The 18,691-nt window shown below is 38.9% G+C and overlaps 1 long non-coding RNA gene across 2 annotated transcripts in view; it reads left to right on the top strand.

Annotated features, from left to right (window-relative positions):
* LOC122210547 overlaps window positions 1-18,691 on the top strand; it is a 65,717-nt gene that overhangs the window by 36,048 nt on the left and 10,978 nt on the right. The window contains exons 3-4 of one of the 2 annotated variants that reach the window (XR_006198122.1): window positions 13,752-13,881; window positions 18,163-18,244. This is a non-coding gene — a long non-coding RNA (uncharacterized LOC122210547). Of the gene's footprint in view, window positions 1-13,751; window positions 13,882-18,162; window positions 18,245-18,691 lie in introns of those variants that run through there. The other variant, XR_006198123.1, reaches the window with a different exon arrangement.

Raw genomic sequence — 18,691 nt, 5'->3', positions numbered from 1 at the left:
CCGTGAGTGGCAAAATCTGATCATAGAAATTTAAGTAAAAATGTAGAGATGCTAGAAATCTATTTAATTCTTTCACTTAAATGGGTCATGTAATATGCACAGGAAATTGTATTTGTGAATCTCAACTTTACCATATTAAAAAACAACAAGACTACTCACATGACTTTCCAGTGTTTATTAGTTATTTAGTTTATTGATTTATTTAGACCCCACCTGGTTCCAGGAAAGATTTCAGGCAAGAGGAATATTACATGCAAAGATCGTTTAGTAAAGTGAAAAAAATAGTTAGAAACACCCAAGAATAATGGTATAGTTAATTCTCAATTAACCAGAGACAAAATCTTTTTGAGTAACATAGTGTAGGGGAGGAAAAATCATTTTCCCTTTGCCCATCTAGGTTCTTGGCTGTAATAAAAGACAGATTAACAAGAGGAAAACAAACAGAAATTTAATAACCTGTACCTCCAGATCTCCATCTCTTCATAAAGAAGAACTTTATTTAATCTTTACCAAAAAAAGAGATTCAAGGTATAACAACTCAGCTTCATCATTCTGAATCTCAGTTCTTATTGATCATTAGCCAAATAACTACTTCTCAACCATTTGGCAACACTTTTTATTGTTACCACTGGGGAGTGCTACTGGCATCTGGTGGTTAAGGCCAGGGATGCTACTAAATGTTCTAATAATCACAGGACGCTCCCCCCAGAACAAAGAATAACTCATCCAAAATGTCAATGGTTGAGAAATTCTGGTTTAGATAAGAGAAAAATAGGGCTGAATGGATCCTAAACCTAGAAGAGAGGTTGACAAACATTTGATAAACAAGTGAAAGATGCTTGTTTCTGAGTTTAATACATTCTGATTTGATTCTTTTTCCTCAAAGTGTTGGCAGAAATGCTCCATTCGAGAATTCTAATTAGTTGAATTTTTAGCATACTAATCGCCATGGCTATAGTTATTTAACCTGGGGCATTAGCCCACTGTGAGATTCATGTCTGTTGTCATGCATACGTTTATTTCCCTTGTAGGAGTAGAAAAATACTTTTCCCTCCACTCTTCTAGGTTCTTAGCTGAAACCCCTCCATAATAAAAAGATCAAACAGGAAGAAAACCAAACACAAGTTTAATAATATGTGTACTTCTTGTATCTCCATATCATGGAGGATACCCAGGAAGACTGAGTAATTCCCCCCAAATGGCCTAAACCATCACCTTAAATACCATCTCCAGCTGAAGAAAAAAGATGTTGGGGGTAGGGTGGGCAGCCCATGATGGAAAGTTCTCAGGCAAAGCACAGTAAAGGAGGGTATGGTTATTATGCAGATTTAAGTCTCTGCTTTCTCCGTTAATAAGAATTTCTAGAGATTTACTCATCCCCAACTTCCTATAGAGAGAGAGGGAGACACCCTTACAGATGGAGATTTCCCTTATAAATGTAAGTGTCTCTTACAAAAGGGTTTTCTTATGTCTGCTGTTGATTTAAAAATAATCAGCCTAGGGGCGCCTGGGTGGCTCAGTTGGTTGAGCCTCCCACTTCGGCCCAGGTCATGATCTCGCGGTTGACTATTTCCAGCCCTGCGTTGGGCTTTGTGCTGACTGCTCAGAGCCTGGAGCCTACTTCGGATTCTGTGTCTCCCAGTCTCTCTGCCCCTCCCCGCTCATGCTCTGTCTCGGTCTCAAAAATAAAATAAACATTAAAAAAATTTTTAATAAAAAAAAATAATCAGCCTGAAATAATCGTTTATGTCAAAGAGGCATATCTTAGGGTGGCAAATTCTGTTGCCTTCGTGCTCTTTTATAACTAACCAGATTATTATCTCTAAATCACTTAAATCTTGCTCTTCTGTTTTGACATCTAGAGAATTTAAAAACTAAGGAATGTCTGCTTACCCTCCATTTAATCTAGTGGGTGGAATAATTTTTCACGGGGGAAAAAGTGAAAACAATAACTAAGTTCCATTTTGACATCACATCATAGAACATACTCTCTGTTCCCTCCTCCCAGTGTCTGTTAAAATAATCCTGGTCAAATCACACCTACTGTTTATTCCTAGAACCTCAAAACCTTGTTTTGTACATGACCTCATCCATCTTTGCTTATGGTACTGTTGTATGTATTTCTTTTCAAGATTTTTTTCTATTTTCAATTCATACCTAAGGGGAAAGGTGCTCGGTGACCTCTAAGTTTTCTGGTAGCTCTCCAAATGTATCGTTTTATAACATTTTCAATAATTAGGTTTTGGCTTTCATTCATGTTTTTAAACATGTGTTTGTGCATGTGTGTGTTTGAGTGGCATTTGATACATTTAAACTATACAAAAAAAGTATGGCTTATGAGCTCCTTGATGGTGAGGACTATGAATCCCAGTGGCTGTTTTTACCAAAAAGTTCATGAAACCAAAATCTCAGGGTCCCTCATAGGTAGGCATCCCCTTCCAAGGTTCCTGTTCTCTGGAGACTGGGGGAGAAAGCAGCAGCTCCAGCCACTCATGAAAGGCATGGAGTGTGGCTCTAGACTGGGGTTCATTCTCTGTGCTGGACTGGCTGTCCTCAACTTTGTACTGAAGGGCAGCAGGACGCCTGACCCCAAAATATGCCACTTTGGCATGTGAATCATTTTGAGTGAAGGGCAATCAAGACGTAGCAGATTCAAGAAAAACAAAACAAAACAAAACAAAACTTTACCTCTCCCTTAACTACCTGAAAAGATTTGGAGAGGAGGCTGGCTCAGAAAGAGAGCTCTCACCAGAGATAACTTTTCTCCCCCTACACCATCACCACACCCCTCTTCTGTGGTCTCCTCTGCCAAGAAGTACACTTCCCAGAATCTTCTTTCCTGAATGATTCCGAGTTTGAATTTGCCATCGAGAGGAATTTGTGTGAGATTTGGAAGGTAGTGGTGAGGAGAGGCCATCAGTCTTGGGAGGCCTTTGATGATGGGTGCTGCAGCTTTTCATACCTCTCAAGGAGTACACATTTCACTGCTGCAGACTCAGAGAGTTGGTGGAAGCTTCCTCAGAGAAACTCAGGAGTTGTGATAGTTTGCTGGTGAGATTTGTGAGCCATTTGCTTTGGAGTCAGGTTGTAGCCTTCCTGCCCTTTGTTTCCCCAGCTCTTCCCACACTCTGTGTGTCCTATATAAAATTCTATGAATTTGTATATTAATTTGCTTGATTTCTATAATACTTTATAGCAACTCAATTTTCTTAACTGAACGCAGAGTGGTAAAGTTGTTGGTATCAGTCGTAGGGTGCTGCCTTCAGTGCATGTGGCATTGGCTTTGGGCCAGGCAGTGAACAGGAAAGAAATATTATAGGGTATTAAAAAAGTGGTAACCCATGTGATGTAGTGGAGAAACATTGGATAAAAGTGTTGTCTATCTTTTTAAAAAATATAATTTATTGTCAAATTGGCTTCCATACAACACCCAGTGCTCATCCCAACAAGGGCCCTCCTCAGCGCCCATTACCCACTTTCCTCTCTCCCCCTCCCCCTCCATCCACCCTGGTTGTTCTCTGTATTTAAGAGTCTCTTGTGGTTTGCCTCCCTCCCTCTCTGTTTGTAACTATTTTTTTCCCCTTCTCTTCCCCCATGGTCTTCTGTTAAGTTTCTCAAGATCCACATATGAGTGAAAACATGATAGCTGTCCTTGTCTGTAATGTTGCCTATCTTAAAATGGAAGGAAAAGGTACCCAGTGAACTCATGGCATTGGACAAGTGATGAAATTTTGGGGTGATGGTGGGGGGTGTCCGGAGCCGATGACCAAGAAATAATTCTTGAAGATGTCTTTGGTGCAAAAAGGTAATTGTATTAAAGCTTGGGGACAGGACCCATGGGCAGGAAGAGCTGCATTGGGTAATGATGGGTAACTCATTATATACCCTCAGGTTGGCAGGGGGTCAGGGATAGAGTAAGTCTCTAAGGTATTTTGGAAGCAAGATTTTCAGGACCTTGAGGGGCTAGGTGTTGCTAGGGAAACACCATTTATTACCATTTAATAAAACCTCAGTCATGAGATCCTTTAGATGTATATTGGGGGGCTTATAAGCTTGGAGTATGATCGCCAGAATATATCTTGGGGCAGTTGGGATAAAGGAAGTAGACTTACAGCATACTGGAGGTTGGGATAATGTCAGGCTAAGATTCCCTTTTGCCCCTAGCAAAGTGTCATTATTGAGGCAGCTGAGCTCTTAGAGGGAGGTCACTCCTCTGGTTTCAAGGGCTTATGTATGGGCTGTAGGCAATAAGGGAATTTAAGTTTTCATTTGCCTTAGTTTCCCACATTACCATGGCAAGCATGTAAACCCCTTTCCTCTGTTCATGGGTAGCCAGGAGTGTCTGAGGAATATCACACATATTCCCCTGGGCAGGAGGGGCAGGTGTTGTTAGGTTGTATTTTGCCCTTAGCTTACCCCACACTCCCTCATCACAAGGTTTCAAGGTGGAATATTGAGGCCAAGAACTGGTTGTAACAGTTACATTTGATAAGGTGCTACAAAAAATGGATGAGCTCAGAAATGAACCGGCTAGTTTGCAAGCAGTATTGAGAGGGACTGTAGAGGAACCAGAAATTCTGAAATATGTAAGCTTGAGAAATGGAATTAAAAAAAAAAAATCTCCAAGCAGTAATAGATAAAGTTTAGAAATCCTTTGAGTTAGAAAGGGGCACCTCAATCCTTTGAGTTAGAATAGGGGCACCTGGGTGGCTCAGTTAGTTAAGTGTCTGACTTCTGCTTAGGTCATAATTTGGTGGTTTGTGAGTTTGAGCCCTGCTTCAGGCTCTGTGCTGACAGCTCAGAGCCTGGAGCCTGCTTCAGATTCTGTGTCTGCCTCTCTCTCTCTTTCCCTCCCCTGCTTGTGCTCTGTCTCTCTTTCTCTCTCAAAATAATAAACATTAAAATAATAATAATAATAATAATAATAATAATAATAATGTTGCACTTACAAGTTCTGGTAAGTAAGTAGAAATATGAAGGCCAGTGAGGCCAGTGAATGAAATGCCATCCCTGACGCTCTCTTATTAATGATCAGGTAGCTATATATTTTTTTTAGTTATCAAGTAGCTATTGAATTTTTCCCGTTTCCTTTAATGCATATCTTGACTATATTTTTATGATAAAGACAAATCGAAAAAGCCATATGATTGTATTAGTTGTACATACCTCCCCTGCTCACACTCTGTCTCTCTCTCAAAAATAAATAAAACATTAAAAAAAAATAAAAAGAAAGTCTTACAAAGCTTCACCACAGGGCCATAACCAAATCAGAGATATAGCCATCATAGCTTTTGTTAAGACTTCTGAAAGGTCCTTTCATCAGGACAAAATGGCCTTAACAAGGAGACTAAAAGCATGGTTTTATGAAAGCCTGATATGACCAAAGTATCTGAAATTAGGTAGAGATGCAGATTTCCTTTTTTTTTTTTTTAAACTTTTTAAACAAGTTTATTTAGTTTGAGAGACACAGAGAGAAAGAGAGTAGGAGGGACAGAGAGAGAGAGGAGGGAGAGGGGAGAAAGAATCCCAAGCAGGCTTTGTCAGCACAGAGCCTGATGTGGGGTTCGAACTCATGAACTGTGAGATCATGACCTGAGGTGAAATCAAGAGTTGGACGTTCAGCTGCCTGAGCCACCCGGGCGCCCCGAGATGCAGGTTTCCAAGAAAATTCTTAAAGCTGACTGGGATCAACTAGTAACTTCCAGAGTCCTGTGAAGTGACTGTGGCTGAAGTTGACTCCAGCAATGGTAGACAAAGGGAACATCTGGATGCTTGGTCTCACAGCTTGAGATGCTGAATAGGTCACAATTGAAGTTATTACTAGCACTGGAGTCTTCACATTCTGAGCCAACAGGTTCCTTTTATCACTGAAGCTATTGTGAGCTTTTCTCTTTTTTTGTTTTAAGACAAAACCTCCAAATACAAACAATAGTGGACAATGCATATAAAATGCAATTCTCTAAAATACCATTCATTCTTTTTGTTCCTTTTGGATCTTGTTGGGTCCTAGTTCAGACTCTCATTTCTCATCTAATTTTTTTTGGGGGGAGGCTATAATATCTTTTATTTTAATTAGTTAATTCATTCATGCATTTACTCATTTTTTAACAGTTTATTTATTTTGAGAGGAAGAGAATGAGTGCGCAGACATGCGTGTGCACGCGCAGGGTAAGAACAGAGAGAGAGGGAGAGACAGAATCCCAAGCAGGCTCCCTGCTGTCAGTGCAGAGCCCGACTTGGGGCTAGATTTCATGAACCATGAGATCACGACCTGTGCCGAGATCAAGAATTGGACACTTCACCAACTGAGCTACCCAGGCGCCTCTAGTCGTTTATTTTTATTGAGCTATACTTGGCACACAATGTTGCATTACTTTCAGGCATACAGCATAGTGATTCAGTTTCTGTATATGTTGAGCTCAGTGCAGCTACCATCTGTCCCCATACAGCGTTATTCCAGTGCCATTGACTGTAGTCCCTATGCTGCGCCTCTTATCCCCGTGACTTACTCATTCCATAACCGTGAGCTTGTACTTCCTGCTCCCCTTCACCCATTTTGCCCATCCCCCTCTTATCGCAATCACTAAAAGAATACTCCTGCTGCCAAAATTCAGTTTCTAAACCTCAGTTTCCATTCTCTAAAGTGGGGGTAGCAGTAGCACTTTTCCTACTTATATGCTTATTACAATAATTATGTAAGATTAGGCACAAAAGAACAGTAGCATATTCTTTACCTAATAACAACTGCTTATAACAGCTTTCCCCTCTCAGGTCCACCGCCCCCCACCTGCCCTTTGCTTGAATGCCTTATTTGCTTCACAACAGATCATGTTATTCTCCTCTTGAAGGAATCTTCACTCCCTGTTAAGTAAAGGTGACATTCCTTAGCATGACTTTCAAGGTCCTATACCTATAGCCCCAGTCCACTCTGGGAGGTTTTTGTTGTATCTGGAACAGACTGGGTACTTCCATCTCCTTATTCATGATGTCCATCAAACTGGGCACTTTCTTTTCCTTTCTTGGCTTCTCAAAAACTCTTTAGCACGTATCTTGCTAAAGAAGCCCTCTGAGATCTCCACATCTAATTTCTATATCCCCTGTAGCACCACTGTGCTCTGCTTGCATTTTGTCTTAGTATTTATTCTACTTTTCCCTTTTTTTTTTTTTTTTTTTTTAATCGATGATAATACAAGGAGCCCAGTTTGGCAGGGCTCATTGAAGACATCAGCCTTTTCAGGTACCTCCTAAAAAAAGGATGTCCTGGCTCCCATCCACATTAATACTGTTTGTTTCTGAGCCAATTACTGTGACTTCCTTATGTCTATTCCTGCTCTCATCTTTCTGGGTTATCATCTTTTCTTTCCGCGCTCATTTTTCTCTTTGGATAAAGTCGCTGTTTCATTCGATATATATTTCCGGAGCACTTTCCAGGTACACTATCAAGACGAGCAGGTACACTCGCCTCTGCCTACAGGAAATGTTCACCCTCGTTGGGGAGGGGTGGTGGGAGTGGGAATAATAAATAACAAATAAATAAATGGATGAGAACATTTCAGAGTAAGACAAGGTATGAAGAAGTTAGATCAGGGAGATGTGATAGAGAAAGAACATCATGGTTAGATGTCCAGAGTTGAGTAGTGACGAATGATTCTGTCTTCAACAGTGGCTCAGCTCCTCATGTGAGGTATGTGCCCTTCTTGAATCTCCGGGTCCTGCAGCCCTTTTGGACACTGCACCTTGTGATGTGACCACCACACATGAGGCCACAGAAAGGTCTGTGCCCTCAAAGTGGAAGCATTCATTTGACGAGGCTGGCATTTGGCTGCGGGCTGAGTTAAGTCTCTAAAGGGCTGCAGTAGTCAGGACTCATGATACGCTAGACTCTCTCTTTCCCTCTGATTTTTCCAAAATGCCGTGTGGAACTAAAAAAGGAAGACATAAAAACAGTTCTCTCCATGAAGAGAAAGAAGCCTTCGCATGTTTTCTTGTGCCGTATTTCTTGACTTGACAATGATCTTGAAGTTTATAAATTGCTCCTCCAGCTTCTCCTTTCTCCTGTGTCCCTTTTCTTCTCTCCATTTCAGCTGGCATGCGATTTGTTCTTTCCCTAAGTTATTCAGGGGAAACTGGAATTTAAATTTATTTGGGAAGATCTATGTCAGCTTTACTCTGCGGGGAGGGTGGGGTCGGGAACCAAGAGCCTAATAGATAGGACTTCACACTATAGACAAGGGTTTAAGAATGGATAAAGTCAGATGGTTCTATGTAATAGCACGTAGTGTTGGGATGGCCTTATTTAAAGGGGAGAAATGGAATGGGATTTTCTTATTTAAAGCTCTAACTTCTTTGGGAAATGACTTCTACTCTGAAGCATCACAAAACAATTTCTTGCTAAAGTCAGATGCAACAAATTATGTTTTCCTGTATTAGAGTTAGTGAAAACTTTGAATTCTTAAAATAGAAAAATGTTATCTAATGTTACTGCTTTTGTTTTTTAAGTCACTGTTTTTTAAGTCTCTGTTCATTGTGACTCTCCTCTGAAGGTGCTTTAAGTTCATCCAGGCTATTTGTGAGTGTAGTTCAGAATCTGTTTCTACAAGGAATAAATGTTTATGAAATTACATCCATCCTAAAAGAAGACATTTTAGCACAAATTAATTTATTCATACAAGTTATAGTGATTCATTTGCTTGGGTTCCTAGGACTTTACCTTTGCATCATGTCTTGTGTGTCCTTTGAGATATTTTTGAGAGTAATTCTTTAAACAGGATGTGTGCTTCAGCATAAGATGTAGATATGTGATTAATAGAGGTTTAAAAATATGTTTTTGCAAATTGCTTGCCTCCCCCCTTCGCTAATTTGTCATCTGTGCTAAGTGGATGTGGAGACAATTTAACGAATACAATTTACCACAGACTTTAGTAAAAAATAAATTTGATTCTGGAGCACCACAAATTGTAGAATCTCGGAAATGAAAAGAACACTGAAAGGTCATCTGGTTTGTCCTTCTTCATTCAGACAGGTTTGCACTTCTCATTACAGCTGGGTGAGAATCTATCCTAATTCTGAAGACATCCTGGAAAGAGGACTCACCAGCTTTCTCGTTATTGCTAATGTGAAACATCCATCACTTGTGGAAAATTTGTCTGAAGGACATCTAATTTCCTCATACTGGAGTTTATCCCATTTTCTTTAAATGAGTCTTCAATGACGACCACATAAAATTTTTGTGAACCAACCATTTCAGAGAAATGAGATTGAAGAAGGTGGTGGGTATAAAATGGTTAGAATGGAGTCTGGAACATAATGGGTTCTCTTAATGCCATAATAATAATTATGATTATCCTCAGGGTCTTTGGTGATAAAGGAACGTCAGGTGATTTGGGGATTAGCTGCTCTGACTGCCTGGTGGTGTCGTATCCCAAGGCTGCCTCCTGGCTCAGGGGAAGGAATGCATGATTAATGGTTGACACAGGGGATGGCAGAGGGCATAGAAGGAATGGTGACAGTGGTGCCAGCTGTTTGTCATCCCCATGATGATGACCGCAGGCTTTTGGCGGGCCGGGACCCCAACTTATTAGTTTTGGGTCTTTAGGACTTAGCACAGTGCCGAGCATAAAAAGACACAATGTGAATTGAATAGTTAAGTGTTGACTATTATGAAAACCACTCGACAAAATATTTACGTTATAAATGAGTATTATTCCTGTCTTTCAATATGATTTATAACTTTAAAAAATTTGACCTTGAACATATTGCTGTTTCTCAGGTCAACCTTCTCTTTTTCATCTTTTCCATTCTCTTTTATTTGGACACAGGGGTCATTGTGACTCTCCTCTGAAGGTGCTTTAAGTTCATCCAGGCTATTTGTGAGTTGTAGAGTCCAGAATTAGACTCTGTGTCTCATTACAACCTTGAGCATTGTGTTGAGTTCTGATATTTCATGCTCTGTGGTGATGCTTCCCGGCATCACACTGGTTTTGTGTGCATGTAAGGAATGATAAAGTTGACAGCCTTGTGAGGTGTCACAGTGTTTCGGCTAATGGAATCAGAGGCTTCCACGCAAAATTTTGCCCTGATCAGAGTTGCTGACCAGTTTGCAAATCGGCCTCTAAAGTTCTTGCTAGGGGGCTTTATCATCTTTCACTCTCAGAAGACAACCAGAAGAGTCATCAGGGTTGAGGAATGCAAACCATGGGGCTGGGGTAAGGACTGTTTGGGATCCAGGATGCTCTCTGTTCTTCCAAAGCTGCCTGAGTTAAACCAGTTAAACTCACGAGGAGGTGGGAGATGAGAAAAGGTGAAAAGGGAGCAAGGAAATCCTTTTTAGTTCTCTTAGCGTAGATTCTATGATATTATTCCCCGTCCACCTCCATCTTTTTGTGGCCCAATCTATGCATTGTAGGATTTGTGTTTCTGGGGCTGAGGGTGGAGGGTGAATGGGGTAGACTGGAGCAGAAAGAAGAGACTGTATCAAAGGAGCAAGAATTTTGTATTCACCTCGGTCAACAGGGGGAGGAGCCGAGTGCTGCTTTTATTCCATTTGTCTTAGATTAGATGGAATTCTGGGAATGTGACTCTTCCCCTGACAGCTCCCCATTGTTTTCTCTCTTAGTCTGTGTCTCTTGAAGTTTCTGAAAAGGAGGATTCTGGAAACGGACTGTGGGGGATAGAATGGAGAAGCTTATGTGGGAAAAGATTTACATTTCCTCTTGTGGCTAGATTGCCATTGCCCTAGGGGCTGCTGACCCTCTGGGATGACCAGAGAATCCTGTGGATGTTTTGACTGACCCAGCTGCTCCTGGGTGGTACCGTTAAGCCTGGAGAGTGTGAATACAGCAGACTTTTGAGGATCCCTCTGTCCTCCTCAATGGTTTTGGATCTTGAGCATTAGCCCAGAGCCAGAAGGGCTCTTGTAGACTGATGAGCAGTGAGCACATTGCTCCTTGTCTCATGTTTAGAATCCAGCACTGAGTTTCTCTACATCACCTCTTATGTCCATACAGATTGCATCCTTTATGTGTGCTTCCTCTTTTGAGTGAAATGACAGCCAGATGGGGCCCTCTTGCTTTCAGGAAGGTGTGTGGTGGCACCTGAGCTAGGCAGGCAGAGGGAGTGAATGGAGAAAAGCGTCATCAAGACCAAGGTCAGCCCATTCTTCTTGTCACTCCTTTCCCCTCTGTCACCAGTACAGGAGTTGGGCATCGAGAGTCTGGGCACTCTGTAGTCACATCTGTGTTGGGCCACAAATATACTGGCAATACTTTACTCAATATTTATAATCATCTCATTAATTTAACTCAGGCAAGTGCCCTTGGCATTAAGAGCAGGAAAATGTTGCTGTGGAGAGTTGGAATTTCTTGGAAGGTATCATCCTTGAAGCTTTTAGACTATTCAACAAAGGTCTTTAAGACACATCCCTAGTGCTCTAACAAAGTAAGGAAATTTTCTTTGATGGGAAGGCAGCATAGCAAAGCAAGGAACCAGCACTGGCCTAGACAGTCAGGTGTCCAAACTAGCCAGATGCCTGACTCAAACTTTTGGGTTTACTAGCTGTGACCTTGGGCAAGCTACTTAACTTCTCTGTGCCTCAGTTTCCTCCTCTGTCAAATGGTGGACGTTATTGTCAGGATTAAATAAGCAAATATATGTATAGGTCTTGTTGCATGGTAAGTGCAATATAAGAGTTTGTTAAATAAATAAGCCTCTCTTCTCACTATCCGCTAACCTTTTGCTTTGGAGAGCCTGACTCAATCGGTAGTTTGCTTCACTGGTCAGGCAGGGCTGGGTATCTAACTTGTGGGGCCTAATACAATATGAAAATACAGGGTCCCTGGCTCAAAAGTTACTAAGAATATCAAGATGGCAAAAGCAGGGCATTAAATTAAGTGTGGGCCGTTCAATGTGTACCCTGAGCAAATGCACAGGTCGCGTACGGATGCAGCTGACCTTGGGGGCAGGAGTTAAGACTTGATTTACCCAACAAGGGCTGTCCTGAATTGGTTTCAGGAATGGCATTTGGGAGACTGCCTCCAAAATCTTTGATGAGCTTAGCCGGGTTTCAGCAAGACGCTTTGCACTGAATTTTTAAAAAATATAAACCAAGTGACATACATCTGTAGGCTATCTGAGAGGGTTCATTTGAAAAGGAGAGTAAGGGATCCAACTTTTTTTTTTCCCCCAAGGCTGAGCGGTTCTATCTAAAAGCTACCTGCCTCAACAGTCAGTAATGAGGTGTCAAGAAACCATGGATTGTTGGGTGGCGGGTGTGTGCGTCATGCTCAATGTGAAGTGACTTCATGCAGAGAAGTGAAATGACACAGATGATTCATTTACACATTTATTTTCTATCTTGCTTATTCTACCAGACTGAAATGGAGAACAATGCCAGCAATTTTATAGACATTTTGACATAAAGTAAACAAGTATTTTGATGTTGAACAATTGTACAGACTACTACATGCATATAAGTATGCTGATTGGTGCAGAAATACTGAATTGATCAGCAAAACTACTAATACAAAATCACATTTTCTTTTTATGGAGTTAAAATGCAGCAGATATGGGGACATTGATACAAACACCATTAAATGGGAGAGAAAGGCATTGTATTAATGGTGCAGGATGGACAGCTGAACAAACACGCGTATGCTAAATCGTATCTCTTCACAAAACTGAAATCAAAACACCTTGTGTGCAAATATGATGAAATAAAGCATGTTGATGCAGTGAATGACACTAGACGAGACTTACCACTTACGCGTAAGCTTTAGCTTTTACTGAGAGTTTGTATTAAAAGTATTTCAACATAGTATAAGATGAAATGCTAATGCTATTATGTGTGTGGGCAGGACAGGATAACCCAACTGAGAAATCTTAGAACGTAAAATACTGATTGTGCTTCTTTTTCTCTGCAGCATTCAGAGCATTCATAGAGTAGTATGAAAACCCTCTAAAACATTGAAGTTGATAAAAGTGAATGATGCTTCATGCGACTGTACCTATAAATCTAATACCATGTGTAATAACATGGAAATATGAAATTGTATTACTTAATGTACACAGCAATTGTAGGAACTATTCATTTAACTTGTAATGTCTGTTACTCTATATTCCTTAGGCTTTAAAAATAATTTTCAGTCTTTTTAATTTGGGAGATGTTAAGGACTTAATAGAAACTATTAAAATCTCTACAACTTGAGAAACAAAAAAGAATAGGTTGCATGTCAACCTGTTTTGTAGGGAAATCACCCATGATTTTTCCCAGCAAGGCTTTTTATGTGCATTAATTACTGATAGCTTTGTAGTTTTGCCATAAGGTTTCATACACTTACTTTGTAAATCTTCACAGAGTTGTCCTGAGTTTAACAGTAAGATTATAATTCTAACATTAAACATTGAATGAATGAATTTGGGAGTTAGACATAGTTGTTTTTTTACTAATATATGACTCTATTTAACCAAAAAAGCAATGGATGATGCAGGCTCTCCCTCCTGATCCTAAACACACTCATATTCACATGCACACATGTACAAGTACATACAGCCTTCCCAAAAGTGAATCAACTTTTCAAAAAATATACACTGTGAACTTTAGTTTCCCCCCATTTAACTCAGCTGCAGGTTTGCGTTTTTCTATTAGCTTTTCTTTTTTTCTCTCTTCTCCCTCTCCCTTCTCTTCTTCTTCCTTCCTCTTCACTCCCACCTCCCAGGATGTGGCCTTTGAAAGTCTATATATGTTAATTTTGTAGATTTCCAACTTTAGTTTTTGGAGACCGAAGTGAAAATGACGTTATCCTCTTGACTACTGGACAGCACTACATGGGTCACTCCTGAGGAATGTCTACCCTTGGACTAGTGAAAACAGCTAATGTAAGACAGGTAAGAATGCCCTACAATATCCTCCTTTTGTTTTGCACATAATAGTGGTGAAAGAAACCATTTAAGGCAGTTCTACAATGGCAATGGAAAATGATTTAAGCAACTAAATAGGAAAATTGGTAGCTATTTTTCTTTAGTTAGTAGGCAACACTTTTTAAACTGAATTATTCGACATATTTAGACTATGTAGATGTGATATAGAGATTTGTTTTACAAGCCTGAAAAGACAGTTAAAAAATACTACTTCAGTATTTATGGTAAAAAATGCACAGATGGAAATGATTCAGTGGGCCATTTTAACTAAAGGCATTACTGTACTGCCTCAGCCCTTTTTTGGGCTAGGTGTTGAGTAAGCAGTTTATAGTCACTTTTGTTCTGTGGCCTATGTACAGGACACTGTAACACAGTGTGTTGACATAATTAGATGAGACAATCACTCTGGCAGCTTTTAAATGCGGCAGACATGGACGGTCGACATCGAGCTTTTACATAAGCTATGTAGAGACCGGTAATAAATACATTTAGTGAGCTGGTCGGATGGCATAGTGCTTTACCTGAATACTATTTAAATAAGCTAGGATCTTTAGTTTTTGCGAGAACAGGTAGGAACACAGTATTCGTTAGGCTATAACTAAATAGTAAGACCTAAGCTGTCGTGCAATTCTGCTTTAGAACACGAATTATTTTTCTAAGCATCAGAAGTTGGTTGAAACCCCAAACTAAGGAATATATTATACTAAAGCTTTCATAAAATTACTAGGCAAAACAAAACCCCCATTAAAATAAAAATACGATTTTCAGTTTACCAGTGATGGATACTGGATATCTGAAGGTGAGATTTTAGTGTATCTTGGAAATTCCTTTGCAGATTCAGTGGAAGGTCTTCCCCAAGTCAGTCTGTCTCTAATTTTGGAGATAGCTGCACCCTCCGACTCCCTCTAATTTGCCTGGAGTCGTTGCACTTAGTGTAAAGACTTTGCAGCGGGCTGCATCATATATAGTCCCTGGTCATGACTCAGCTCTGAAGCTCCTTGTAGGAAATCTGGGTTCTACGTAAATTTTTTGTGACATGGCATTTTAAATAAAATGAAATAGAAAATGAACCTCCTCCTCTGTTACCTTTCTTCATCAGTAAAATTTTAACATTAACAAAAAGGCAAAACAAAAAGTCTCTGGTAAAACCTAATGATAATCTATCCTTTAGAATATGAAAACAAAATTTTTTAATAAAGAATTCTTTTTAACACTGAAAGCTTTTATTCTCATTTTATAGTTTATTCTGGCAAATAGTCAATTATGGTAAATCTAGAACCAAATTTGGTTATGAATTACTATATATATATATATATATATATATGTTTACAAATATTTAAAGCATAAAGATGCAAGAGTATGTTGAATATTTACATGACTAAGTGTGTTTAATTTTTTGGTAATAAGGAGAGTAAAAGAATCTTCAGATAGATAAAGCTAAAGTCTTATAATTGTAGGAAGCTGATTTTTCTTTAGGAGAAATTGACATTTTTCTATTAAACATTAAAAATGTAAAGCTGTTAAGTAAAAAAAAGAATGCATTACCTAAGTTTTCATAGCATGTTATTTGTCCAAATAATGTCAATTTCTTTTTAAAGCCACACGAGGTGGAGATACATATATACATATACATATATATATATATATATATATATATATATATATATGTATGTGTGTGTGTGTGTGTATATACATATATGTATATATGTACATACACACACACACACACATATATATATATATATATATATATATATATATATATATATATAAACAAGTAGGATACATATGTATGTAATTTAGCAAATAAAATATTCTCTATTTTAAGGTAACAGGGAGTGGAAATCTACATTTATACTCACACAAATTTTGAGTGAAAATCTATATTTATACTCACACACATTTAAGATTTTGACTGTTTAGAAAGCCACAGAAAAATTTTAGAAGACTAAATAATTAGCACACAAATGCAAGTTGAATGATTTCTTTTGGAATAGTTTCAAAAAAGAAAACAAATACCTCCTGTCAGGTTTGTGGTAGGTGGTTAACTATATACTATCTAGTTTAATTTATAGTAGCCTTTTTTAAGAAACTCATAGTAAAATGGGAAATATTAATTTCAAATGACCACCTAAAGATACTTTTATACAAAGAACTTAAAAAGAAATCTTAATCCAAATCTGAATTATTTCTAATTGGAAGTACAGCAAAGTACATTATTTCAAGATGGCCTTTTCTTTACCCCTAATATCTTTTGCTGAAGTTCTATAAATTACTATTACAATTTTGGCCAAGAAGCATATAAAAACTACTGGAATAATATCTGTTTTTTCTGATTGAAATGTTTGTTACCATTGAAAAAAAAAACAGGGTTATATTGGTATTTTCCTTTTTGGATACTGCCCTAAAAACAGACCCATTAATTGTTTGCATACAGAAATTTAGTAGAATGTGCATTTAGGATGATACCTGGTAACAAATCAGTGGGTTAGACATCGCTTTTCTCATCAACCTAGTTATTTACCTTTGAAGTTCAAGAACTTACTAGAGGCTTTAAAAATGATTCTTTCGTTAATAGGGAGAGAAATATATAGTGTCATTGCTTTGTCGGTCAAACCGTATCATCACCCTGTGTCGACACTTCCGTTGTCCTTAGGCTTCTCTGACCACTGGACAGCTTCCTGTTACTCTTTGCTATGGGCTTCAAGTTGCTATTGCTAATGGCTCAATTGGTCCTGCCCTTGACTTGATACCTGAAGTACCATAATCAGGCAGACCCTAGGGAAGGATTACTGGTGGGCACTACAGACGAGAGAGAAATTGAAAACCTGGATGAGCAGGATCTGAGTTTGATCAAAAGAATCTGTTTCCAAAACAGGATCGTGAAACTTGAGAAGAAAGTAGAAGGGAGTGAGGTCAAGTCCCTTCTATAAATGGTTTCCATTGTAACCCCGGGCACAGTAGGTGATGTTAATAAGTTGTCCAGTAACTTCCCATTTGAACACGTTTTTCCACTTACCCTCACTTCTTCAAACAAAACAAAGCAAGCAAGCAAACACTCAAGCAACCATATAAAACAGAAAAGCTTTCGGATTGAAAACAAGGTGCTAAGAGCAAGATATAGTCATTACACAGTCAAATGAAAGATTATTAAAAATGCTTCAGTGTGCTAATGGTACCTTATGTTTGCTTATAAACCTTTTCTCTACACTCACTGTTGAATTTTTAATGGTTTAATATAATACCCTTTAAAACTGCATAAATTTGAAATGTGGCTATTGTACGACAAACCTGAATGTGTTGTAAATTATACGTTTTCTTTTTTTTCCTTTCTTTGGTCTTGAACTAAATAGGAAAATTCTGCCAAGTCTTTTTTTTAATTGGGGGTGGAGGGACAGAGAGAGAGAGAGAGAGAGAGAGAGAGAGAGAGAATCCCAAGCAGGCTCCGCGCTGTCAGCTCGATCGCACTACCCTGAGATCATGACCAGAGCCAAAATCAATAAGTCGGACGCTTAACCTAATGAGCCCCAGTACGTATTACTTGCTATATATGTGTTTTCTTTCTAAAAATCCTCCTGACTTCAATTTAACATTATGATGTATTTGCAGGTTAAAATCAGCCTAACCCATATGCTATAAATAAGAATGTTAGAAGCCTCTGTTTGGTTTAAAGATGGCAGAAATCTGGCTGTAACAGAATTTCTGGCCAGCACCCACAGATGTCTCTTGGGAGTTTAGAAACCATCTATTTTTTTCACCAGGGTAAATTCAGGGGCAGTTTGGGTTCTATTCGTAATCTTCAGACAGTGGAAAATGGAGACTGTGGGCTTTGGAGTTAATCAACCCAGTGGCTTTGTCTTCACAGGTTCATGATTCTTAAAGAAAAAAAAAAAAAAACAATCACTCTTTCACATTCTCTCTAGCTTCCCACTCATAGTGGAAAGTTCAAAGTAGCATTTACTGTGCAGCCAGAGTCCACACTGGGGCTCTGCTAAATATTGAGCGAAACTTGTGATTCTATTTTGATTTGAAGGCGGCAGGTAGAAATATTCTGAAAGCGCTTTGCAGAAAGTAGCAACAGTTTTATCAGATATTTTGGAATAAGAAAAACTGAGAAATGACCACTGAAAAACAGGTCTCCAAAAATGTCTAGGATGTAGTTTTGATTTTGGCTATATGCATATGTAATGGAAGTTGTAAAATGATAGAAAATTTTCTTTCAAATTCTCATTACCATTTCTTTTCTAGGCAAATAGAGAATTCCACTTTCTCTCAGATTGACCACTAGGAGGTGCTCAACATGAAGAATAAAAAGCAGAGGGCAGCCCATGACCTCTTTTCTGAATTTGTGTGTTTGCCTCTGGACTCTTTTCACTATTCTGTCTGTTTCCCTGAATCTCAATTTTGAAAGTAGATTTTTATTGGTTGGTATGCCACCTAAAAATATTTTTAGGTTAAGATGAAACAAAAATAACTAAAAGAAGAACGATTTAGGCATATCGTTTGCCAGCACTGCCCATAGTGGATGGGAGATAAACTACTTGCTCAGATCGGCATTACGTTTTCATCAGATCAGCAGGTTGTGATGGCTTCTGGCACAGCATATAGGCTAAGATTTTTAAAAAGTCAAATGAAACAGTTATGTGAGTATAAAAATGATTTTCAACATCATTTTTGCTAGAATAGTGTTTCCTTTGGTGGAAGAAGGCAATATCTACATTGAAATACACCGTCACTAGATTTCAGACAGCTAGCTCTAATTTTAAGCATGTATGTT

The sequence above is a fragment of the Panthera leo genome, chromosome F2 (assembly GCF_018350215.1).
Source record: "Panthera leo isolate Ple1 chromosome F2, P.leo_Ple1_pat1.1, whole genome shotgun sequence".
Classification (NCBI taxonomy): domain Eukaryota; kingdom Metazoa; phylum Chordata; class Mammalia; order Carnivora; family Felidae; genus Panthera; species Panthera leo.
Note: the sequence above shows the minus strand (reverse complement) of the source record. Positions and strands in the feature narration are given on the sequence as shown.